The sequence below is a fragment of the Geotrypetes seraphini genome, chromosome 2, assembly GCF_902459505.1.
Source record: "Geotrypetes seraphini chromosome 2, aGeoSer1.1, whole genome shotgun sequence".
Lineage (NCBI taxonomy): Eukaryota > Metazoa > Chordata > Amphibia > Gymnophiona > Dermophiidae > Geotrypetes > Geotrypetes seraphini.
Genome location: NC_047085.1, coordinates 224,015,680 through 224,041,576, shown reverse-complemented (window position 1 = coordinate 224,041,576; position 25,897 = coordinate 224,015,680). Strand labels below are relative to the sequence as shown.

Here is a 25,897-nt window from a genome sequence, read left to right as displayed (position 1 = left end):
AACCAGCAGAGGGACCCATGGAACCGGGGGCAACTGGCAGAGAGACTAGACTGGTCGCAGCTGCACTGGGAACTGCTGGAAGACCCAGGGAGCCAATGAGGGGTAAAGAGAAGAGCTGGAAGATCTATGGAGTTCGGGGGGACTCGGGGAAAGACCTGGTCAAGAATGAATAAAGTATTTAGAAATATTTTAACCCTATTATGTTGTTGTTGTTTTAACAGAGAACAAAGGTGCCTGGGGGTGGATGGGTGATGTGTGTTACACCGCTCGGCCCGGTCACATGATGATAGTAAACTAAAGAGGTCCTTCTACTAAAGGGTATTACACACTTAATCTGCAGTTAACGTGAAGGAATAGGCTCCAATGTAACCGGATTAAGGGGTTTTGTGGTAGTTTCCTGTTTATACACATTACTGAATTTTTCTGTCAGGGGACATGGTATGAATAGAGAGAAAGCATCGAAGAGTTAGTCAACTAGCACTTTATAGGATCAAATTCTATAAATGGTGCCAAACCAAATGAGCGCCAACTGCTATTCTATAAATAATGCTCTGAGTTGGGTGCCGTTTATAGAATAGCGCTGGGCTCTGCACCTAAGTTTGAGGCGAAAGACCTTACACTAACTGAACCCTGGTATAAATCATCGTACCTAAATTAGGTATATTCTGTAACAGTGCACGTAAATTCTAGGTACATCCATGGCTGGCCCATGCCCCTCCCGTTGTCACATCCCCTTTTCAAATCCACATGTAAGAATTTACATGCACATCTTTATAGAATAGCACCTAGCATTAAGTGCCCGTAAATTCTAATTGGTGCCAATTAGCACTGATAATTGATCTTTAGCACCCAATTATCAGTGCTAATTATCTCATTAAATAAATAAATTGTGCAAGTGATTTTGATCCTTTAGAATTAAGGAGTCTGTGTGCTAACTAGCTAACTCACAGTTAACATGGAACTATTATAACATGGGACTATTTGCCGCTTTCCAATAGAAAGTGCTAAGTGAGCAGGTAGTGTGCATTAATCGGAATGCTAATGCACGATTGGACCCACCGTGAATTACAATTCTGCATTAAACCCAAAATGTAATGCATTTTAGTAGAGGAGCCTCTAATTTTTTAAGGCATGATAACAAACTGAACGCACATTAAGGAATGCAAATACCTAAGAGCTACAAGTAGTTACCGTATCAAAATGTTTTGAGGACAATTCTATAAAATGAAGCTTTATTTTAAGTCACCTAAAAAAAGGAGGAAGATCAACCCTATCTCAAATAGAGCACCAAGAAGAGTAGAGTTGGACAAATGGCCTTTCCCCCCCGAAAAAAAAAAAAAAAAACAAAACCCAACAGAGAACCAGGGATAAACCAAATCAGAGTATTTATTCAAAAACACCAAGAATCAAGACTTGACACAGGGTAGTATTTTGGCATCAACTGCTTGCCTCAAGAGTTATATCTTACAAATCTCTCTGTTGTATGTTGGTGGTACTCCCCAAATCAAGGGGGATCAATTGCTTTTGTCACTGCACTGTATTGTGCTAGAGCATGTCAGGTACCAGACCAACTTTAGTAGCAAATATCTGTCACTTCTAAATGTCGCTGCCATAATGCTTAAATAATGATTGTCAGGTCTTCACTATGCTAACCATAGAGGCTGCCAAACACGATGGAGTCTTGGTTATAACCACACATCATCCCCCAAGGAACGCTGACAGCATTCAACTTACTAGTCAAGTTGTTGTCCTCTCTCCCCTGACCTGCACAGTAGCCTCACTCACAGCCTGTACTGCACAAAAAAAGTGATCTACAACACTGGAGTTGCTGAAGCTTCACCTGGGATGGGTGAAAATAGCACAGGTCAGCTACACACGATTTATTTGGTAGTTCTGAGTCATAAGAGATATGACTGTTAACAGCAGTAAAACAGGAAGAGATAAATCTCATCTCATCATCAATTTCTATAAAAGTAAAATAATCCCCCCTTTTACTAAGCCACGGTAGAGATTTCTACCGTGGCTTGGAACGCTAAATGCTGCGACGCTGCTTCGACAGTCATAAGAATACTATGTCTACCTCTACCGAGGCTGATAATGAGATTAGATTTGTCTGTTCCTGTTTTACTGCTAACAGTCATATCTACTAGAATAAAACCCTAAGCGTGCATGCGCACTCTTACCTGTGTGTTCTGTGATCCGTATGTCCGTGGCCAGCAAGAGTGCACATGAGCGCTTCGACCTCCCTTCACTCACTGTAAGAAGGAAGGAAGGAAGGTAGTTGGTCATCATCGACCCTCCCCCCACTGCACCCAAACCCCCGTTGAGCCTCCCATCCGCCCCTCCCACCACGAAACGACCACAAACCTCCACATGTTTCCATCTCCCCCCGCCACTATCGCCGCTGTGCAGCCGACCCCACTGACCCTCCCACCGCGAGACGATCTACATACCTCCCGGCACCAGCAGCGTCCCCAGCACTTTAAACACGCTGCTTTGTGGCCTTCTACTGCTGATTTCCTCTGCCGCGTCCCTGATGACATCAGAGACAGAGACACAGTAGAGGAAATCGGCAGTAGAAGGCCGCGAAGCAGTGTGTTTAAAGTGCTGGGGATGCTGCTGGTGCCGGGATGTTTGTAGATCATCTCACAGTGGGAGGGGCGGATGGGAGGGTCAATGGTGTCGGCTGCATGGGGCGGTAGTGGCGGGAAGGGGGGTGCTGCTCACCGGTTCTACTGCACAGGGTGGATAGGAGGAAGGGAGGGAAAGAAAAATGCTGGTTTCTACTGTACAGGGAGAATGGGGGGGAGGTAGAAATTGAAAGATGCTGCTCAATGGTTCTACTGCATGGGGGATGGGAGGGAGGCAGGCAGGCAGATAGTTTGGTTTTGGGGGTGGGGTGGGTCAAAGTCTGGAAGGCAGTGAGGGGGGACATAGGAAGTAGGCACTGGGGGCACTAAGAACATAGGAAGGGGTACTTAGGGCACTAAGGACATAGGAGGCACTGAGGGCACTAAGGACACGGGAAGGAGGCACTGGGGGGCACTAAGGACACAGGACGGATGCACTTGGGAGCACTAAGGATATGGGAAGGAGGCACTGGGGATATTATGGACGCAGGATGGAAGCACTGGGGGCACTAAGGATGTAGGAAGAGATACTAAAGACATGGGAAGGAGGCACTGGGGACACTAAGGACATAAAAGGCACTGAGGGCACTAAGAACATAGGAAGGGGCACTAAGGACATAGGAAGGAGTCACTGAGGGCACTAAGGACATAGGATGGGACACTATGGACATAGGAAGGGGGCCACGGAGAGACAGGCCTGCATGGCGCAACAGAGAAATACAGGCAGGGGGCCAGGGAGAGACACAGACAGAAAGAATGACAGACAGACAGCGTCCAAGGAGAAAGAGACAAAGAAAATAAAAAAAGACAGACAGACATCTACTCTAGCACCCGTTAATGTAACGGGCTTAAACACTAGTGATAATAATAATAATAATTTATTTTCTTGTATACCGCCCCACCAGTAGTTCTATGCGGTTCACAACAAGGGAACTGAGACACTTCAGTAAAAAAATACAGTTTCAAAAAAACACATTGCTACTTTAAATACAACATCAGTTAAAAATACAATTAATTGCAATAAAATACACCATTGTAAATATGCTGTTAAGAATCAACATCCTTGTTTATCAAATAGGTAAGTTTTCAGTAATTTCCTAAATATAAAATAAGACTAGGCTTCGGCAATCAAAGTCCTCATCCAGGAATTCATCTTCCCTGTTTGATATTCTAATGTCCTGTCCAAAAAGGTTTTATAGCGACAGGCTTTTGGGGTAGGGAAGATGAACATACCAGAATTTCTGGTGCATTTTTTTGACTTGAACAATTTCAAGTAAACTACCAAATAAGAAGATAAACCAAAGAGAGCCTTATAACAAATGCACCCAAATTTAAAAAACACTTTGGCCTCAAATGGCAGCCAATGTAATCTAGCATAAAAAGGAATGACATGATCATATTTCTTAAGGCCAAAGATCAAACGGACTGCAGCATTGTGAACAAATCAAAGTCTTAGTAAAGTCTTTTTTGGTATGACTCAGAACTACCAAATAAATCATGTATGTAGCTGATCTGTGCTATTCCTAATCATAAGGAACAAACTCTTTATATTTTGTCTTGTCTTATATATAATCCTGTTATCTATTTTTCAGGCTTTTCAGCTAAACTGAACTGACATTCCATCACACTGAAACGTTTTCTACAGAGTACACAGTCCTATTATACTTCAACACTGCAATATTATCCTTCTTCCAAGAAGAAAATAACTTTCTAAGAACATTATTTTGTCTGTAGTGCTAAGGCTGACTGCCAGTAACACTATGTACCTAATCTAACAATGCCTTAAATTCCTGCTGAGCACTGTGCAGGCAATCAGATCATTCTCCAGGTGGCCTGACAGGCCTTCCATTATTCTAGGTTTATATGCAGCACTGTATAAATTAAACAGAGATAGGTTAATGCATAGGTCCAATATCATTCTTAACACAAGTTAGGCATGCAAAATAGGTAAGGAGCTTGATGACAAAGAGCACTTATTGAGTGTCAACCTCTGCAGTATCAGAAACATAGCATCTTCCCTACTGTCTAGAGACAATACATAAAGATCACACAGATGGCAATAAATGTACCACCAACACAGCTCTGACTTATTCACAGGTCATAGGCACTTTACCAAGGTTGGAAAAGAGACAGCTGAGGGGAGATATGATCAAGGTCTACAAAATCCTAAGTGGTGCAGAAAACATACAAGTGGATCATTTTTTACTGCATCAAAATTTACAAAGACTAGGATGCGCTTGATGAAGTTATAGAGCAATTCTTTTAAATCCCATAGAAGGAAATATTTTTTCACTCAGAGAAAAGTTAAGCTCTGGAACGCGATGCCAGAGGATGTGGTGAGAGCGGCTAATGTAGCTGGCTTAAAAAAGATTTGGACAAGTTCCTGGAGGAAAAGTTCATAAACTGCTGTTGATCAGTGGATCACTGGCATGGAATGCTGCTACTATTTGGGTTTTTGTCAGGTACTTATGACCTGGATTGGCCTCCAAGAAGACGGGATACTGGGCTAGATGGACCATTGGTCTGATCCAGTAAGGCTATTCTTATGTTCTTCACATGCGATAGTAACAGAAATCCAGTTTCAGAAACACACAGAGCTTCTATTTGAACCTTAGATCTTCAGATATAAACACGTATTTAGGTTCCTAACCCTTAGATTAATTTCAGGCTAGCAGTACCTCCTTATTGAGGAAATTTAATTATCTAACTCTGAGATCCCAAGTCCCAGTGCTCTCAGTTTTAAGTCCCAGTGCTCTCAGTTTTATTGTTGCAACCTGTAGTTACTCCTGGGAAGGATGAAATTCAGTTGGGCTGAGTTGCATTCTTTTTCCTAGAGGTATGGAAGGGTCCAAAGTAGAAAAGAACAGAGAATCAATTGCAGAAACTGTGTGAGGACAGATAACAGGTTTTATGAAGTTTACAGAACAACTCTTTAACAAAGTGCTTCTCATGGATGAATTGAAGGAAGAAGGAAATAGAAGGCTGGACAATAGTTCACCAAAAGAGGAGGAACAGATATGAAATTGAATGAAAGATACAAAAGGAAGAATTATAGAAGTATTATTAAAAATTAGAACAAAAAAGAATGAAGGGCCCTGAAAGACAGACTTTGTTTCCAATTTAGACGTGGGTGAGTCAGCCCTGGGTGTAATCTCGCTTCTCCTCTCTATAGGACCTATGCAACAGAGTCTATCTTGCAAAATAAGTTCATTTTGCACATGCAAAAAATACTGTGCACTACATGCTTGTCGTGCCACTGGGGCTTGCGTGCATCTGAGAAGCTGAAAGCTTTGCCATCAGTAGTTTCACTATCGGCAGGACTTCCCAAGGTGGACAGGTTTCGGCGGAGATGTCAAACTAACGATATACCACCCATCTGGGCAGCAGCAGATAGGCAGTGTTGGAGGCGGAAGATCGCGTTTGATGTAACAACAGTGAATTTATACTATGCAGAAGAAAGGCCCAGCAAACTACATCTATACTCTGCCACAAAAACTTGATGATGTTCATCAAGCTACTACACTTGAACATGAGTCAATGGCACCTAACGAACACTACAGTAACAGTTTAATTTGTACATTAAGGTAGACTCCCAGCATACTAATGTGTAAAGGCTGTAATTAGAACTTATCTATTTTAAATAAGAGCATTGTATCCTAACGAGAATGTATTTATTTATTTAATTTTTTTTTTTTTTTTTGGGGGGGGATTACCTCATCACCACATCTCCTTACAAGAGGCATAGAGAGATATGGGTGACTAAAATTACGCCAGGTGTACACCTGGCTTGGCCTCCGCGTGTGCAGATCACCGGACTTGATGGACCGAAGGTCTAATCTGGAGATGGCAGTTCTTATCCCCAGGGACACATTGTGCAGCCCAGGGAATTTTATGTTTTTGTTTTTAGCCTAGCAGCCAACATTTTTCTTGCCTATTTGGGGATGCTATCAGGGCACCATGATAGTGTTGATAACATAACATAAGGAGACATTTTACAAAGTATAAGGAACGGCTGAGAATTTGGCAGATAAAATTTAGTGCACAAAAAGCAGTCATGCACTTGGGCTGCAAAATCCCAACGGAGCAGTATAGTATAGGGGATAAGGTATTTTGATCATAAAAGAAGCAGAACTGGGGGGGGGGGGAAGTGAATCGATTCATGATATTAAGGTATCCAAATAGGAAAGGGCCAAAAAGAAGTTTGGGTGCATGAGGAGAAGAACAGTCAGCAGGAAAAAGATGTGATAGTGTCTTTTAAGAGGTCTCTGGTGAGATCCCATTTGGTGTTCTTTCTGCAATACCAGAGACCACACCTTCAAAAAGATATAAACAGGATGGAGTCAGTCCAGAGGGCAGCTTCTAAAATGATTAGTCTTCATCATAAGCATATGGAGATAGACAAGTTCTCAATATGTATACTTTGGAGGGAAGTGGAAGATTGGAGATATGATAGAGGTGGAGCAGTAGCTTATAATGACTTTAAAATTTTTCCCTGACGCAGCCCAACACTGGCGAAACAAGGGCCTTGTTGGAATGGAATGAAAAGCTATTGATGATTGCAGTTGAGCGTTTGCTGCGGCTGTAGCAGGGATCAGAGAGCGGCATGAGAACAATGTTTCCAGACAGCAAACATCGGCGTGTCAAGCAGTGTTCCCTCTAAGCGGGCGGGTGTTGTGAGCAAACTTTTTTCACTGTGAGCTAAAAATATCGGGCGCCAGCAAGTTATGAGCCAAATAAATATGTTGTCAAGGCATCAGGCCAGCTTAAGTTCCAGGCCAGTTATGGAACTGAATTTAAGATTTGTAGGTTCATGGGGACATACTCTAGTCCGTATAGTGTAACAGGAAAATTTACAAAGGGAAACTCTCTAAGGCATAAAGAACACATGGGATTTGCTTATGAAACTGATATGTATTCTCAGCCACATAAACTTCAGCCCTGTCTCTTTTCGGCCAGGTGATATTAACTATTCTATTTCAAGCATGAGTAGGTTTCATTGCAGATGGAAGGGCTATTTTACTAATCATTTAACCTGTCTTAACTGTTTAGATACAAGGATCCAATGCTGGTAGAGCTATCCTCCCTATTTAACCCAATTAGTATCTGGCCCCAAACTGTTGTCAAGTACCAGCCAGACTCCACTGAAGAACACAGTATACATAGGCAGTGGAACGCTTTTTTGTTTGGGAGGCCCAAAAGCTGCACCTTAGACCCCTATCCCAGACCTGTCCAAGCTCCTCCCTTGACCTCACCCCCATAATAATAGCACTAATTGTATACACCATTTCTTCCATTCATTTTTCATAGACATACAATATAATCTTATTAATAATACACAATGGTAATCACAAAATTAAACTACACAAAGTGCACTCTTTTTTTTCTCCCCACCACTGCACAGCATTTCTTCCTCTCTACTCCACCCCCCATGTGCAATGTCTTCCTCTCTCTCTCTCATTCCTTCCCTTGCTGCAAAGGGAGTGGGGAAAGCTTGTCACCCCTTTCCCTCACCCCTCCATTATCTTACTATTTTCTTCCCCCTTTATTTATCTCCTTCCATCCAGTATGTGTTCTTTCCCCACTTCCATTCAGCATCTGCTCTCCCCTCTCAACTGACATCCATCTGCCTTCTGCTCTCTCTCCCTTCTTCTCACTTCCATCATCTGTCCCCTTCTCTCTCTCATCTCCTCCATTCCATCATCTGCTCCTTCTCTCTCCCCCCCTCCAACTTCCATTATCTGCCCCCTTCCCCTTACCTTTGCGGGTCACTTTCTTTCCCCTGAGGTGGCTCGTGTCAGAGGGGAAGCTTTGGCCGAGCAGAACCGCTTGCAAGGAACAGTGGAACTTACTTGATTGATGTCGATGCTGGGGCCCGTTGCCGTTTGAAGAAGAAAAAAAAAAAAGGTGGAAAAAAGGGACCTGCAAAGGCGAGAGGAAGGGAAACCTTCAGGACAGCTGCTCTTTGCCCTCCTTCAGTGGGCCAAGAATCCAGACCAGCAGCGGCAGCTCTGTATATTTTTAACTTCGGCACAGAGCTGCCCCTAATCAATAGTTTAGCGCGGTTTCATGAAGCAGCTTCGGGGCCTTTGCTAGGCCGGCCCACATCGCATCATCGAAGCGGGCCGGCATAGCAAAGGCCCCGAAGCTGCCTCATGAAACCGCGCTAAACTATTGATTAGGAGCAGCTCTGTGCCGAAGTTAAAAATATACAGAGCTGCCGCTGCTGGTCTGGACGTGCGGAGACAAGGCAGGAGGCAAACGCGGTGGAAGGCAGGAGTCCCGGCGAAGGCAGGAGTCCAGGCACCGCGACTGCAACAGGAAGTTGCAAGTCAGCTGACGCCGGCCTTTCGTTGCGGCGGGGACCGAATCCTTCGCGGACCGGCAAGATTTTTTTGCGGACCGGCGGTTGAAGAACTGTGCTCTACACTGTGTGCGCTGTGACGATAAACTTGTGCGCTGCGAGGTAATATTTTGAGCGCCAGCGCACCCCAGCGCAGCTTAGCGGGAACGCTGACAAGATAAGTTAAAGTTTTTATTTCATTTTCCCTGTGCACAATGGTGGGTGTTATGTCCATTTTGAAATTTGCATTTTGAACAGTGGAGTTTTTTTGCCTGCGATAAATATTTGAACGGCTAGAAATCCATTGTGATTGCTGTCTTTCATTTAAAGCAGTTGAGACTTTTTCTCCACTTATTTGTTAAATGTGGCTTTATTAGGGCTACATGGTCGGGTTGGGCCCATGTGCCTCAGGCCGCGCCCCCAGGTGGGACCTAAGGCTCCAGGGCCTATTCTGATTGGCCCACGCGCCTTAGGCCCCACCAGTAGGCGGAGCTTTGGGACGGATGGGCCAATCAGGCCTCATTCCGTCGTTGGCTGCCTGCCGGACAGGCGGGTTTGGCTCCCGTCTGTCCGGCCAACTTCCAAAGGTACGGGGAAGGGGGGTGGGGGTGTCGTGGGGGTCGGCCAGGGGGGTCGCGGGTCGGCTGGGGGGGCGGTCGGAGGTTCTTGGGGGGGGGCGGTCGTTGGAGGGAGGGGGGTTTGCGTCGAGGGCAGGAGGGCCTGGGATCCCTCCTGCCCGTAATGTAGTACGGGGTGGGGGTAGGGGGTCGCCGTGGCCAGGAGGGTTTGGGCTCCCTTCTGGCCCGATATTGTCGGGGAGTCGGCGGTCCTTCGGGGTGGGGGTGCGAGCGGTCCTGCGAGGGGGGGTGGTGAATCGAACGTTGGGGGGGGCATCAGGTTTTCAGGGTGGGGACAGGACTTCAAGGGGGAGAGGAGAGTCGGGGTGGCCAGAGGAGAGTCGGGGCGGGTGAAAGGAGAGTTGGGCAGCATGCGCGGTATACGTGTGTGCGTGGTATATAAAAATTTCTGTACATAAAGTTGTGTTTTTCGCGCGCTATACCCGTGTGCGCGTTTTACACGGGTGCACGTTATCTATGTGAAAATACGATATAAGCTGCTTCAAAGTCTGTAGCAAAGTGCTGAATAAAAAGCCAAAATTTACATGAGCAAAGTATTCAAGATTCTCACACTAATCTAGATAGAATAAGGTCTAGTAAACAAGTGCTGGGCTTATTTCCATGAAGGAGCTTGCTAGCTTCTAGAGGGGTAATTGGCGACTAATCAGACAGGAAATCTAAATCATTCCATCCTTGTTCTTAATTCTAACGCCTGCAGCCCCCCAATACCATATTGGGTTCTTAGAATGGCAATACAAAGGCAACCTCAAAGGCTCTGTTATGAAGGCAAACATGCTGCAGTTTTAAAATCCTATATAATTGTCTGTGCTAAGGCGCATAGGCTAATTTACACCAGACAACTCTGGGCAAGTCGGTTCCTGAATGACCTGAAGTAACTTTTGTGATCTATCCCCTGCTGCACAGAGTTGTTTACAAGTATTCCTGTTTGGCCTGCATAACCGAGATCTTATACTCCCTAGCCAAATGTCTATAGCTAAGTAAATTTTGTATGTTCCAGTCCTTATACCACATGTGTTTACAACAGCAACCTTGTCATTTGAAGATGCTCAATCCACCTTGAAATTAGGGAGTCATTTTATCCAGTCCGGCCTTCGAACTTTCCACATCCAATTTCAGTCTCAGTCTCTGATCTTGTGATCTCACATTACAGCACAGAAGTTTACCAAAAAGTAAAGTCCAAGAGACTGCCAGAGAAGTCAAACTGCCTGCCCCAGTGGTGCAATCACCAGTTTAAAAAAATACCAAAGCCCAACGTATGACCTTTACATAGGCTAGGAAATCAACCAGTTCAAGATCTCCCAAGAAGGCTATAAACTCAATTTCTGGGACTTCCTAAACATTAGAATCCTCTGTGCCCAGCAAACTGGAACAAGCCATCGCATTATCTGAGGTAAACTCAACCAGATCCTTAAGAGAAGGACATCCTGGCTTTAGAAGCCAATAGGCAATTAGAAGTCCCTGGAAATTACCTCTTATTGTCAAATATTTCTCAACAAGAAGGGTTTATTCTCAACCTTGTACATAAGATTACCTCAGGCTCACCCTTTCCTTCCGTAACTCTTAGGAAGAAATATATACCCTACTTGGAAGGTCTGGGTTATACTCATTAATGTTACATCCTTTTAAGGGGTACAAAACAGCCATCTACTGACCAAATATGTCATGTTAGGTAGGTTTGCTGTTTGCCACAACTCAACCCTACTGATTATTATCTGAAGCTGTTAGCTAGGTATTCCCTGGAAAATACCAAATAACTTTGAGGGAAATTTCATGGTGACTCCAGAAAGTATTTCTTCACTGAGAGTGTGGTCGATCATTGGAATGAACTCCCACGGCAGGTGATTGAGGCCAACAGCGTGGCAGATTTCAAAAATAAATGGGATATTCATGTGGGATCTCTAATGAGGTAAGGGCAGGAGGTTGGTGAGCAAACTCATGGGGGAAGGGTCACTGGAGTGGGCAGACTTGATGGGCTTTGGTCCTTTTCTGCCGTCATTTTTCTATGTTTCTATGTAGGTACACAGGTGGTGTTTTCCTCAATGGAGATGAAGGCATGGCTACATAGATGGTATCAAGTGCAATTTGGCTTCCTAGACTATGGAATGACTTTCCAAAGGCTGCTCAGCATACGATATTCACCTACTGAAGAAAGAGGAAAGTCTTTTCTGCAACAGATTTGCTAATTAAGGCTGGCTTTTACAAAGCTGCGGTAGAGGTTTCTACCGCAGGCCGGCGACGTAAATGCTCCGACGCTCACAGAATGCATTTTGAATTGTATTCAATCATTTATAACATTTTGTGAACAACCCAAACAAATCACATTACAATAATCCAAAATACTAATTACTAATGTAGCAGATGAGTGAACCCTTCCGCCCAATGTGTGGCAGCGGCTAAAAAAGCAAACAGGATGCTAGGAATTATTAAAAAAGGGATGGTTAACAAGACTAAGAATGTTATAATGCCCTGTATCGCTCCATGGTGCAACCTCATCTGGAGTATTGTGTTCAATTCTGGTCTCCTTATCTCAAGAAAGATAATTCCATTGACTTATGATGATATGTGGGATGATATTGCATATTAAACCCCCAGTGAACCGGTATAAATGTTGGCTGTTCCTTATTATGACCGGGGTAGCCGTGCAAATGGTTACTCGCAATTGGAAAAACTGTGATTGCCTTAATTTTACTTTTTGGTGGGCAAATCTTGTGCTTATGTTATAAGTATGAAAAGATGAACGTTGATATGCTGGGGCACAATAAGTTATTTAAATTAGTTTGGGGTTCATTGACGTCTTTTGTGGTTTCGTTATAGTTGTCCTTTATCTTTATTTTACGTTGTTTTAGTACCCAGGGAAGGGTGAGAGGAAGGGTTTGTTTTTGTTCCCTAATGAAAGAAATGGATGGGAATTTTTCTGTATTGTTATTAATTGATTATAAGTGCTTATTATTATTATTATTATATGTATTTATATTGTTTTGCACTTGTGTTGGCTTTGAAAAATTAATAAAGATTTAAATTAAAAAAAAAAAAAAAAGGGATGGTTAACAAGACTAAGAATGTTATAATGCCCCTGTATCGCTCCATGGTGCGACCTCATCTGGAGTATTGCGTTCAACTCTGGTCTCCTTAGCTCAAGAAAGATATAGTGGTGCTAGAAAAGGTTCAAAGAAGAGCGACTAATATCATAAAAGGAATGGAACGCCTCTCGTATGAGGAAAGACTAAAATGGTTAGGGCTCTTCAGCTTGGAAAAGAGACGGCTGAGGGGAGATATGATTGAAGTCTACAAAATCCTGAGTGAAGTAGAAGGGGTACAAGTGGATCGTTTTTTTCACTCCGTCAAAAATTATAAAGACTAGGGGACACTCGATGAAATTACAGGGAAATACTTTAAAAACTAATAGGAAGAAATATTTTTCACTCAGAGAATAGTTAAGCTCTGGAACGCGTTGCCAGGGGTTGTGGTACAAGTGAATAGCGTAGCTGGTTTTAAGAAAGGTTTGGACAAGTTCCTGGAGGAAAAGTCTATAGTCTGCTATTGGGAAAGACATGGGGGAAGCCACTGCTTGCCCTGGATCGATAGCATGGAATATTGCTACACCTTGAGTTTTGGCCAGGTGCTAGTGACCTAGATTGGCCACCGTGAGAAGGGGCTACTGGGCTTGATGGACCATTGGTCTGACCCAGTAAGGGTATTGTTATGTTCTTAAGCCATGGGAGATGCCAGCATATGCTAGAAAAAAAAACTCACCATCTCTGGATTAATAATTAACCTGTTTCTTTTTCTCAAGTACTTGAGCACAGTGATGTAGCCAGATAGCTAATTTTCGGCAGGCCTGAACCGAAAGTGGTCATCTCTTTCTTTCCCTCCCTTTCCTCCCCAACCCCCTTAGCCCATACAGCCTCTGTCTTTCCCTCCCTCTCCCCCCCCACCTCCAACAAGTGTGCCATCGAGCCCTGCCTGCCCCATACCTCTGGAGCTGTGAATGAGGCAGGTGGGAGTTGCTCTTCCCTAGAGGTGGAGCACTGGGCTGCATGGAAGCATGGCAAGCTCTTCCACGGCCTATGCTGCACGAACGAGTGCCAGACTGTTATCCTCCACATGCTCGCCATGCCACTGTGACAGAGACTAGGCGGGCCTGAACCAAGATTGAGCAGGCAGGGCCTGCCAAGGCCCGCCCGTAACTACACCTCTGCCTGAACGAAAATGTATAAACTTGATAAAAACATGAATCTGCTTGAGACTATTTCAGCACCAATCATAATCAATAAATATTGTAAGAAGAAATTTGGATCCAAGATGGCGTCTGGCTGGACGTGCTGAGATGCCGCTCTGAGGATTTTTCTTAAAACAATTTTCAAATATTTCGCAAGTGGTTCTTTTACTTACCCGATGCCTAAACGGAGGGGCCGTAGCACCGCTGGTGCCTCGCGGCCCACGGCCACCCCCGCGGCTGGAGACATCGGGGAACTCATCAGGCGGATGAAGGGTATTTTTTCGGCGTCGGAGGGAGGCCCGCAGAGGAGTAGCGGCGTCAGTGAGGCCGTGGAGATTCCTCCGGGATTGGAGACATCGTTGAGCCCTGACGTTAGGGCGCCGCCCCCGCAACCTCAGCTAAGCAGCTCTCCAAGGGGTAAGGTAACCCCGGAGGTCGGGGTCTTGTCTTCCCCTGAGGCAAGTAGTCCATCACAGAGCCTGCTGACAGGAGCTCCTATGGATATGAGCTCCTTTGAAGAAGCTGAGGGGGAATCATCTGAGAGGCGAGTTAACCTTCAGGGACAGCGTAAAGTTATTCAACTGGACGGTGAGCACTATGACATTTCTTTACCTGTATTTTCTTTGGAAAAACCCTCAGAAGTAACTCTGGACTCACTATGGGATCTTATGGCCGGACTAGTGAAGACCATAAGTCCCAAACTTCAGTTAATTGAGGGGAAATTATCTCAACATTCTACTGAACTTAAAGAATTGAAAAAGGATATGACTGCCTCTAATTTCTCGGTTCAAAAGCTTGAACAGGACATTAAATCATCCAAACAATTACAGGAATCTTTAATGAAAGACAATATCAATCTTAGAAGAAAAATGGAGAACTTAGAAAATAACTCTAGATACAATAACTTAAGAATCATTAATTTTCCTAAGCTTCCACTGACACCTCCTAGAGAAATGTTTAAAAGATATTTTCTTGAAGTTTTGGGGGCCTCAGAAGATTCATTACCTCCTTTATCACGAGTCTATTATTTACCTAATAAGACTAAATTACCAAAAAAGCCGTTGGATCAAGGACTATTGGATGTATCAGAGTTATTTGAAAAATCAGATAAAGAGGTTGTAGAACCGAGCACTTTGATTATAACAGTAGCTCTCTCTATTGATAAAGTATGGTTGTTAAAACTGTTCTTTAAAAATAGACAGAAAGAATTTATGGGTTGTAAAGTGCAGGTATTTCCTGATTTATCACGAGAGACGCAAAGGCGTCGTCGTGAATTTCTTTTGTTGAAGCCAGGTGTTATATCTTTGGGTGCTACCTTTTATTTGCGACACCCTTGTAAATGTATAGTCCATCACCGATCAGTTAAATATGTTTTCTTTGAGCCTAATCAGTTGACTTCTTTTTTAGCGCTCTCCCGATTGGAGGTAGAAAAATCATAAGCTCTATGACTATAGGTTAATCCCAGCAATCAGCCTTCCAGCTAACTTTATGAAAGAGTGTACATTAAGTTCAATTCTTTAATTTTGGCTTTATTTTATAAGAATCTTGGATCCAATTTAGAGGACTTGAGCATTTTAGTTAATATATGATTTAATGTTATTGGAATGTTTCTTGCTTTATCTAGAATTGCTAATTTGCTTTCTGTACAAGGTATTCTTGATTATATGATTTGAAAATCAATAAATATATTTAAACATAAATATTGTAAGAAACAGGTGGTAAGGGAAAAGACACAGACCATGAACTGTTGTCATTGACCTTCATTTAAGCAAAAACCTTCTGAGCTAGGGTTCAATATGGACTACAATATATTACACTAGAGGAAATGCCTCATTACAAAAAAACAGGCCTTTAAAACTGCTTTAAGTTTCTAAAATGGTAATAAGAATTTTCTAACCAGAGTTTGAGGACAGACATATCCAAATGCAAAGGTCACCACACTAACACAGATGTTCTGAAAATCTACCTGATTAATTTTCAGTTGCAATGGAATGACTAAGAGATTTTACTTTGTTGAAGGTGTATATGGAATCAGTGGAACTATACAGTAGAGACAGACTTGGGGATAGGACCCGCAGTTAACTGCAGGGTGGGGATGGGGAAAGAGCCCGAGAGGGAGGGGGAAGAGCCCATGAGGAGGAGCGTGTGGTGAGGTGGTTGGAGCTACAGCCTCAGCACCCTGGAGTGTGGGTTCAATCCCCGTGCTGCTCCTTGTGACCCTGGGCAAGTTACTCAGTCCTCCATAGCCCCAGGTACGTTAGATAGATTGCGAGCCCACCTGGACATATAGGGAAAATGCTTGAGTATCCGATTGTAAAACCACTTAGATAACCTTGCTAGGCAGTATATAAACACCTAATAAACTTGAAACTTGAGAATGGGGACAAACTGTGTCCCCTTGTCATTCTCTAGACTAATCTTGAACAGCATTATAAAATGCTAGTATCAACAGGTATTAACACATCTCAGACAACGGGATACTGGGCTAGATGGACCATTGGTCTGATCCCATAAGGCTATTCTTATGTTCTTAACTGAAAATTGAATTAAATGATTAAAAAAATCTGCAGAAGCTGCTTTTGGACCTAAGTGAACTACAGTTAAATTACACCATTTGTTCTTGTCTGCCGATCAGACTCCTACCACCTGCAACGTCCTTCCATCATGTTCCAGCTGCTAAAGCATCTTACTGTTACTGTAACAGACTCATCCATCATTGCTGGCATCAAGGAGCATTTCCAGCATTTAATAGACACTTACTGCTAGATGCACTAACATCAGCAATCATCGCTAAACCTGTTTTCACAGCTTTAGCAACAATCACTTTTACCGACCCGATTCACAAAACAGCTCAGTGTGTTTTTTCCCCTCGATCATCCATTTTCCGATCCTCCCACGCAAATGAGCTAAAACCCCATGCAAAGTAGCCAAGCGATTGATGCACTAACATCTCTTGGTTATGCAAAAAAAAAAAACCAAAAAAAAAAACAACAACCCACAAAACAGGGGTTTTAGCGATCAGAAAAATACAACAGGTCTACACACACAAAATGTCCCATAAAAATAAGAAATCAAAAAAAGTCCCCCACCGCTGATGACAGCCCTCCCCGATGAACGAAGCACCAGAAACTCTCCCCCAACACCAACGAGAGAAAAATTGGCAGGAGGAATGCCCACTCCCTCCTGCCATGCCAACTGCCCCCCCTCCATGAGAGAAAATTGGAAGGAGGGTTGATAGTAGTCTGCCATATGCTCCACTTCCGAAACTCCGCTTTGTGGAACGTGGTGATTTGTTTATTCCACCTGTTAAACAATTGAAGTTTCAGGTGTCGAGGGCAAGTATGTTTTCTTATATAGGCCCTTAAGCATGGAATGAGATCCCTCAATATATACTTGAGCAGAGAAATGTGCATACTTTTTAGAAATTACTGAAAAAGTTTCTATTTTGTAAAATGAAATATGGGAATTAAGTTTTTCAGATAATTGTAAGCGCTGGTCGCTGATATGTTTTGACTATTTGCTTTGTTTGTATTGTCTGTGAAGTTGTTTTAATTATGTATGTAACATTTGGAATCCGCTTTGTACAAAGCGGTATATGTCAATTAACCATAAACCCTATCAAATTTCTCTGCACCAAATAAAAAGTATTCTGTATTAAGATAAAGCCTCCAAATTTGATAATGGTGCAGGCCAGGAAGTAGTGAATTACAATAACCAAATTGTGATGTAACAGGCAAACCAATCAGTAGATATAGAGGTAGGTCTCAACTGACAAGTCTTTATCAATTTTTTTGACTGGGTGACCACTGAGTCAGAGCAGGAGATTTCAGCAAAGACTTTCTATGAAAAAGTCTTGCCCGAAAAAATGTGTGACAAAGCAGGCATCTGAGTTTGGGGCAGGGTCTGGTCCTCAGTTCGTGTCACTGTTGTACAATTTATGGTTGTTAGTAAATATCTGTTTAAGATTAAAAGGCTGTCAGTGAAAAAATGCAATATTTTATTTATTACATTTTTAATCTCCTTATCACCTAAGTGGGGTAAACAACCATAAAAATATACAAATATTCATGATACCCATTAATATCCTATCTCTAACATTGCTGCACCTTTATATCACAGATAAGCTCATTCATCTACTCTCTCTCTCTCTCTCTAATATATGCCATCACTTGCCATCAGTGTCCCTCTGCTGTTTGTAAGAGAACATTCCCTAAAATAAAAGGTTATATGGACACAAATCTAATATCAGAAAATCCAGTAGAAGAGCAATTTAGCCTTCCAAGGCACTCGTTGTAAAGCTCATCAGATTGCTACGAATTCATCAAGATGATTTATACCATAACCCCAGGCCTGAATATAGGCAGGGTATTTTTTGTTCATATAAACCCAGAGTTGTCCCTGGAAGGCAAGATTACCAGATAGAGACTGACCTATTTGGACATGTGATGAGGACGAATTCACTAGAAAAGGAGGTACTACTCGGAATGGTCAGTGGTAAAAGGAAGCAGGAGAGACCAAAGGTCTGTTGGCCAAATGCCATCATGAATGACACGGGAATGAACATTAAGCAATTGAAAGAAGCCGTGGAAAACAAGGAAGTATGGCAAGGACTGGCCTACAGAGTATCCAAGGTTTGGACACGACTGAATGGATAATAGTAATAGTAGTATTTTTTTGTGTCAGTAAGCACCAGTACAGTGTACCTGCCCCTTTTTTCCCCCCAGATCTACCAGTCTCCCACTGAGCCACAGATAGCACCTGCCCCCCACCCCTTCCAACTCAAGTGATGCGGCAGTTCTCTTGTCCAGTATTGCTGTACCCTGCACACTGCAGTCCTCCAATCTAAGTGGAATGCTATAGAGAGCGAGAGAGATGTAGCACTAGGGAGAGTTGGGAGAGATGCCAGACCCCACAGGAAAGAGGGAGGCAAGAGCAAGGTTGAGGAGATGGGGAAGAGAAGCTGGACCAATGAAGATGGGGAGAGGGAGAAAGATGGGAAGCATGGGGGAAAATGCTGGATCTGAAGTGGAGGAGAGAGAGAAACGAAGTATTGATGGGGCAAGGGAGATAAGAGGGAGAGATGCTGACACTAAGGTGGGAAGGAGAAAGTGAGAAAGAAGGGGGAGGAACATGGGAACAGCGGGAAGGATGGGGACACAGAGGGCAGATACTGAATACAGGAGAATAGGGACAAGGACACAGAGGGATGTGATGGAGATAGGGAGACAGAGGGAATGATGATGGACATAGAGAGAGAAAAAAGTCAAATAGATGAGAAACCAGAAAGCAGAAAATAGATGGGACTAGAGTATGTATGCGTGTGAGGGAGAGAAAAAGAAGCAGAAGATGGATGGGACTAGGAGATGTGAGTGGAGGCAAGAGGAATGGAGCAGAAGTTTGATAGGACTTTTGTATGTGTGTGTGTGGGGAGGGGGAAGGGGCAGAAAATGAATGATATTAAGGGGGAGAGGGGGAATAGAGCAGAAGGATGGCAAAAGATCAGAAGATGGATATGACTAAGGTGTGGCTGAGGTGGGAAAAAAGGGAAATAGAGCAGATGATGACTGGGACGGTGACTGAATGGGAAAGTGTTGGGGAGCAGAGCAGGAAATTATGGATAGGAGAGATGGAGTGGGAATTTTGAAGGGCTAGTAATATGAGTGGAGGTATATTGATTGGGTAGGAGAATGATTGAGGGTGTGACATGAGTAGGGCTGTACAATGAATAAAATTTTTAATTGCACAATTAATTGTGATTAAGAAATTTTAATCATGTGATTAATCACATAAAGCACCCCCTCACATTTCCTCCTGTACTATATAGTGCAATATACAGTATACATAGCAGATATAAATTCTCAAAACTGACATTTCAATTCAATTGTCCCATAGAAAGGGCAATATATCAAATCCCATTACCCCCTTATCAAACTTTAAAAAAAAAAAAAATAATCTAATCTTTGTTGTCTGGTGATTTTATCTTTCTAATCATCTCGTTCCACATTTCTGGTTCTGCTTTCCTGTGCTGTCTATTCACTCTTTCTTTTTACTTCCTGCCCTATATCCATTTTTCATGATCAACATTTCTTTCATTTTCCTTCCTCCTTTTCAAATCTGTCTAGTTTCTGTCTTTCCTTTTCTCTTCCCTGCCATTCATGGGCACCATCATCTCCCTCCCTTTCCTTTCCGTTCCCTTTCATGGGCACTCTCTCTTCCCTCCCCTCCTAATCCCCACCATTCTCTGCTCACTATTTCTCTCCTTCCCTCCCCTCTGTTACTATATCTCTATTGTCAGAATCTGGCCCTCTCGAACATCAACCTACTCCCCCCCCCTTTTTATCTCTTTCTCCCAGCAAATCTTCCTGTGCTCCTATCCTTGCCCTCTCTCCCTCCCTCCCCTGGTCAGGCATAGCTCTCTCTCTCTCTCCTTCTTCCCTCCTTCACCTGGTCAGTACTCTCTCTCTCCCTCACTTCCCTGGCCAGCTATCTTTCGCCTTCTCTCTCCTCCCTTACTTCCTTCCTCGGTCAGGTATCTCTCTCTCTCTCTCTCTCACCTCCCTCCCCCCAGTGCTTGGGTCGGGTCTCTCCCCATCCTCTCTCACTACCCCCATGGTCGGGTCTCTCTCCTCCTCCTTCTCTCCCTCAGTTTCATAGCCTGCCGGCAGTGCTAGCAATTAAAGCAGAGCATTGCCAGCAGGCTAGCTGGCTCCAATCTCTCACAATCTCTTCAGTCCCTACTACAATGGAACAGCTGATATAACTTCCTGTTCCGGTGTAGCAGGGACTGCAGAGACCACAAGAGACTGTATCTGATACCCTGTCAGCAGTGCTCTACTTTAATCACTAGCACTGTCAGCAGGCTGTGAAAGGTTGGAGGGAGAGAGGGAGGATGGTAAAATTATGGTCTTACCTGTTAATTTTCTTTCCTTTAGAAGCAGCAGATGAATCCAGACTAGTGGGTATAGCTCACATCGACCAGCAGGTGGAGATAGAGAACTGATTAACAGTTGGCCTTAAAGCCTGGTGTTCCTTCTGTTGCTTCAGTTATGCACTTTTGCCCAAGCATCCCGAAAGGAGAATGAGCCGCAACAAAACTCCATTCCAGTAGAAAATGTGTCTATCTCTTCATAATATTATCCTTTGTTTTTCATTTGTTTTTTTTTTTTTTGTTTTTTTTTCAGCAATGAAATAATACACTTACCAACCATAGCCCCAACTAACCCAATCAACTAAACACCCTTCACACATCCAGTGCCTATGGGGAGGGGCTCTGGATTCATCTGCTGCTTCTAAAGGAAAGAAAATTAACAGGTAAGACCATAATTTTACCTTCCATAGCAAAGCAGCAGATGAATCCAGACTAGTGGGATGTAGCAAAGCAAACTCAAACTGGGTGGGACGCCAATGCTGCCTCTGTCAGCACTGCAGCGCCAAAACTTGCCTCTGCACGGGCCGCTACATCTAACCGATAATGCTTTGAAAAAGTATTTCCCGACGACCAAGTGGCCGCCCGGCAAATCTCCTCCAAAGACATCCCCCCGGACTCCGCCCAAGATGTAGCCAAAGCCCGAGTGGAATGAGCCTGAAGGTGCTCCGGTACCTTCTTCCCTGACAACACATACGCCGAAGCAAACGTGTCCTTGACCCAACACGCAATGGACGCTTTAGACGCTGCCATCCCTTTGTTTTTACCCGCGAACGCGACAAAGAGATGGTCCGACCGACGAAAATCATTCGTCACTCCCAAATAATGGAGAAGCATACGTCTTACATCCAGAAGCCGTAAAAACCAAAACTGTTTCCCCCAATCCTCCTTCCGGAAGGATGGCAGGAACAAACTCTGGTTCACATGAAAGGACGAAATAACCTTCGGCAGGAAGGACGGCACCGTACGCACCGACACCCCAGTTTCCGAAAAATGCAAAAAGGGTTCTCTGCAAGAAAGCGCTTGCAGCTCCGATACTCGCCTTGCTGAAGCTATCGCCACCAAAAAAACTGTTTTCAGGGTGACATCTTTCAACGTGGCCGCTGCCAGGGGCTCAAAAGGTGCTCCCTGCAACTTCCCAAGGACGAGTTTAAGATTCCATGATGGACAAATGCGCTTTACCGGCGGGCGGATATGGTGAACTCCTTTGAGGAAACGGACCACGTCCGGCTGCGACGCGAGAGCCGAGCGATCCACCCGGCCCCTGAAACAGGTAATGGCCGCCACCTGAACCTTTAAAGAGTTATAGGCTAACCCTTTCTCTACGCCCTCCTGCAGGAAAGCCAGAATAGCCGGCAGAGAAGCCTTGAAGGGCTCCAATCCTTGGCGACCGCACCATCCCTCAAAAATCCTCCAGACTCTTGCATAGGAGGCTGATGTCGAAAGTTTCTTGGCTTTAAGCAGGGTGGTGATCACCCGCGCTGAATAGCCCTTCTTTTTTAGCCTTGACCGCTCAATAGCCAGGCCGTAAGACCAAAGCGGGCCGGATCTTCCATCCAAATTGGACCCTGAGTTAGTAAGTCGGGAGTGACCTGGAACGTCAGTCGCTCGCCTACCGCCCGCTGAGCAGATCTGCGTACCACGGCCAACGCGGCCAATCCGGAGCCACCAGGATGACTCGGCCGTGAAAGCGAGAGATGCGCTGTAACACTCGACCTATCATGGGCCAAGGTGGGAACACATACAGCAGGGAATTCGGAGGCCATGGGAGAGCTAACGCGTCCACCCCCTCCGATCCCATTTCCTTGCGTCTGCTGAAGAACCGAGGCAACTTCGTATTGCGGGACGAGGCCATGAGATCCATCTCCGGCAACCCCCACCGACGGACTAACAGGCTGAACGCTGGAGCAGACAACTCCCACTCGCCCGGATCCAGAAGATTCCTGCTGAGAAAGTCCGCTTGCACGTTTTCTTGACCTGCAATGTGTGCCGCCGACAGAAGCGGAACATGTCCTTCTGCCCATTGAAACAAAGTTCTTGCCTCTTCTGCCAACCGCGGACTCCGGGTGCCCCCCTGCCGATTGACATAGGCGACCGCCGTGACACTGTCCGAAAAGATTCTGGTCGGCTTGTCCTGAATCAGCGACTGAAAAGCCTGCAGCGCCAGTCAGACCGCTCTTAATTCCAACAAATTGATGGGCCACTGGGCCTCCTGTAAGGACCACATCCCCTGCACTGATGCCTGCAGGCACTGGGCCCCCCATCCCCGCAGACTGGCATCCGTTGTGACCACCACCCAGTCCGGCGTGGCCAACGGCATGCCCCTCCAAAGATGCAACTCGTGGAGCCACCACTGCATGCTGCGAGCTGCTCGACGACTCCATTGGAGACGCACATTGTAGTTCAGCGAAGCTGGGGACCAGCGAGAGAGCAGAGAGTGCTGTAATGGTCTCATGTGGCTCTGCGCCCAGGGGACCACCTCCAGAGTCACCACCATGGAGCCCAGCACCTGTACATAATCCCAAACTCGAGGTCTGGCCGACCCGAGAAGTAGGCGAATCTGAGCCTGCAATTTCTCCCCCCGGTCTCGGGGTAGAAATACTTTCCCCAGCGCCGTGTCGAACCGCACCCCCAGATGCACCAACGACTGCGATGGGGACAGAAAACTCTTGGGAAAGGTGACAATCCACCCCAACGACTGGAGGAGAGAGATCACTCGCTGAGTAACCGCCACACTCTCCTGCCTGGACGAGGCGCAGATTAACCAGTCGTCTAAGTAAGGGTGTACCCGAATCCCTTCCTTGCGTAGGAAGGCGGCTACCACCACCATGACCTTGGAAAAGGTGCGGGGAGCCGTTGCCAAACCAAAGGGCATTGCCCGAAACTGAGAATGCTGACCTAGAATCGCAAACCGCAGATATCGCTGATGCGGAGGCCAGATCGGAATATGGAGGTACGCCTCCTTGAGATCGAGGGACGTGAGGAACTCTCCTGGTCTTACAGCCGCAAAAACCGAGCGCACCGTCTCCATGCGGAAATGGCGAACACTGAGAAATCTGTTGACTCTTTTGAGATCCAGCACCGGCCTGAAGGACCCCCCCTTCTTTGGCACAATGAAGTAAAGGGAATATATACCGCTGCCTACCTCTTCCGGGGGCACCGGCACCACCGCCCCTAGCTCGAGCAGCCCCTGAAGAGTCATCCTGACCGCGTCTCCCTTGGCCGCCCCATTGCACGGGGACACCAAGAAAGAATCTACGACGGGAGAGGCGAACTCTAACTTGTACCCTTCTTGAACAATGTCCAACACCCACTGATCTGACGTGATCGTGGCCCACTCCGCCCGGAATGGAGTGCGAGAGGCTGGGGTACGAGTTAGCTGCCCTGCAGAGGGTCTCGTCGTACGAAAGGAACCCCTCTGCTGAAACCTCGGTCTCTAAGCAGAGGACGAACCAGATGCCGATCTGAAGAAGGGCTTACTAGACCCGGATCTCCGCACATCCCTGAAGCGCGGTCTAGACGAGGAGGGCCTCACCTGGGGCCTAGCCCTATCCTCCGGTAAACGTTGAGTTTTGGTATCCCCAAAATCTTTCACCAGTTTATCTAAATCTTCTCCAAACAACAAACCCCCTTTAAAAGGGAGCCTCACCAGCCGAAGCTTAGAAGCAGCATCGGCCGCCCAAAGCCTGAGCCATAAGGATCTGCGAGATACCACTGAAAGAGACATCTGTTTCGCAGATGCCCTAATCATATCCTATAAGGAGTCTGCCAAATAAGCCAATCCGGATTCTAAATCTGCCAGCTCCGAAGGGACAAAACCCCCAGACTCCATTAAATTATCTGACATTACTTGCGACCACTGCAAACATGCTCGGGCCGCATAAGAGCTGCAGATTGCGGCCTGCAAGGTAACCGCTGTTACATCAAAGGACATTTTTAAGGAAGCTGTCCAGTTCAGTCGGGTCAACCGGATACAAGAGCCGCATGGCTTTTGCCACCCTTAAACTGGCCTCTGGCGTATCCCATTGCGCCGAGATCAGCTCCTGCATGGCTTCATGCACCGGAAAAGACTTAGGTGGCCTACGTGTGCCTGCCATCAGGGGATTACCTGATACCGCAGTATCTGCCTGAGAAATATTCAGCCCCTGTAAAGCCTTCGAAATTAAGGAAGAAAGTTCTTCTCTATGAAATAACCGCAAAGCGGACGGGTCATCCAGTTCTTGACCCGGGGGATCCACTGCATCCCAATCCAGGACCTCCCCCTCCTCCAACGATTCCGGAAGAGAAAAAGGGGATCTAGGCAGAATGTCCTCTGCCTCCGCGGTCGCGAGCCTACGCTTCTTTGCTACCCGCGACCTCGCCGGCGACCCCACCGTGCCCTCAGCCGGTCTGCCTGTCTCACCAGTCACCACCGCCGACGTCGAGGGCACCGGCCGGGACACATTGACCACCGGCACCGGCGGGGCAGGCTGCACACCCTGTAACAAATATGCCCGGTGCAGCAGCATCACAAAATCCGGCGAAAATGAACCAAACGGAAGGACCGCTGAAGCGCCCTGATCCGTGCCGGGGAGCGGGGCCGCGACTTCCGCTGGCGCTCCCGCCTCCCCCACCGCCGCCGAACTCCCCCCTGCCAAGGAAGAGCCCCGCAGCTCTGACTCACCCTCGCGTGCCGGGGAAATTTCCCTTGCCTCTCTGACCCGGGCAATAGCCAGCTCACAAGCCTGCAAAAAGGCATCTTCAGCTGGTGCAGCCTCACAATCGGCCGAGCAAAGGCCCGACGGCGTTCTGCGCGTTCCACAGCGCGAACACCGCTGACCGGCCTCCGTTGCCATGCTGCGTTTCGGTTTTTTTTTTTTTTTTTTTTTTTTACACACGCGGCGAACGCCGCCGACGGCCGACTCCGCCCCCAACCACCCCTCCACTCGGCAACGCGACACCCAAGCCCCGAGGCAGGGAAAACACTCACCACTTTGCCCCCGCGATCTCAGACGCCAGGACACAGCTGGTAAGTGTACTGCAAGCAAATGCAAAGATTGCAAAGCTCAGCACTAACAGGAAGTCGACTTTTTTTTTTTTTTTTTTTTTTTACTGGAATGAAGAAAGAAGACTCCTGCAGGACCAACAAACCCCTCAATCACCCAG

The 25,897-nt window shown here is 45.7% G+C and overlaps 1 protein-coding gene across 12 annotated transcripts in view; it reads right to left on the bottom strand.

The window, feature by feature from the left end:
- RNF152 (ring finger protein 152) overlaps positions 1 to 25,897 on the bottom strand; it is a 154,070-nt gene that overhangs the window by 75,581 nt on the left and 52,592 nt on the right. Inside the window, exon 1 of one of the 12 annotated variants that reach the window (XM_033935015.1) lies at positions 1,735 to 1,817. The exons of the other annotated variants lie outside the window; for them this stretch is intronic. The gene's annotated coding sequence lies outside the window, so the exon portion shown is untranslated. Of the gene's footprint in view, positions 1 to 1,734; positions 1,818 to 25,897 lie in introns of those variants that run through there. 12 annotated transcript variants of the gene reach the window in all.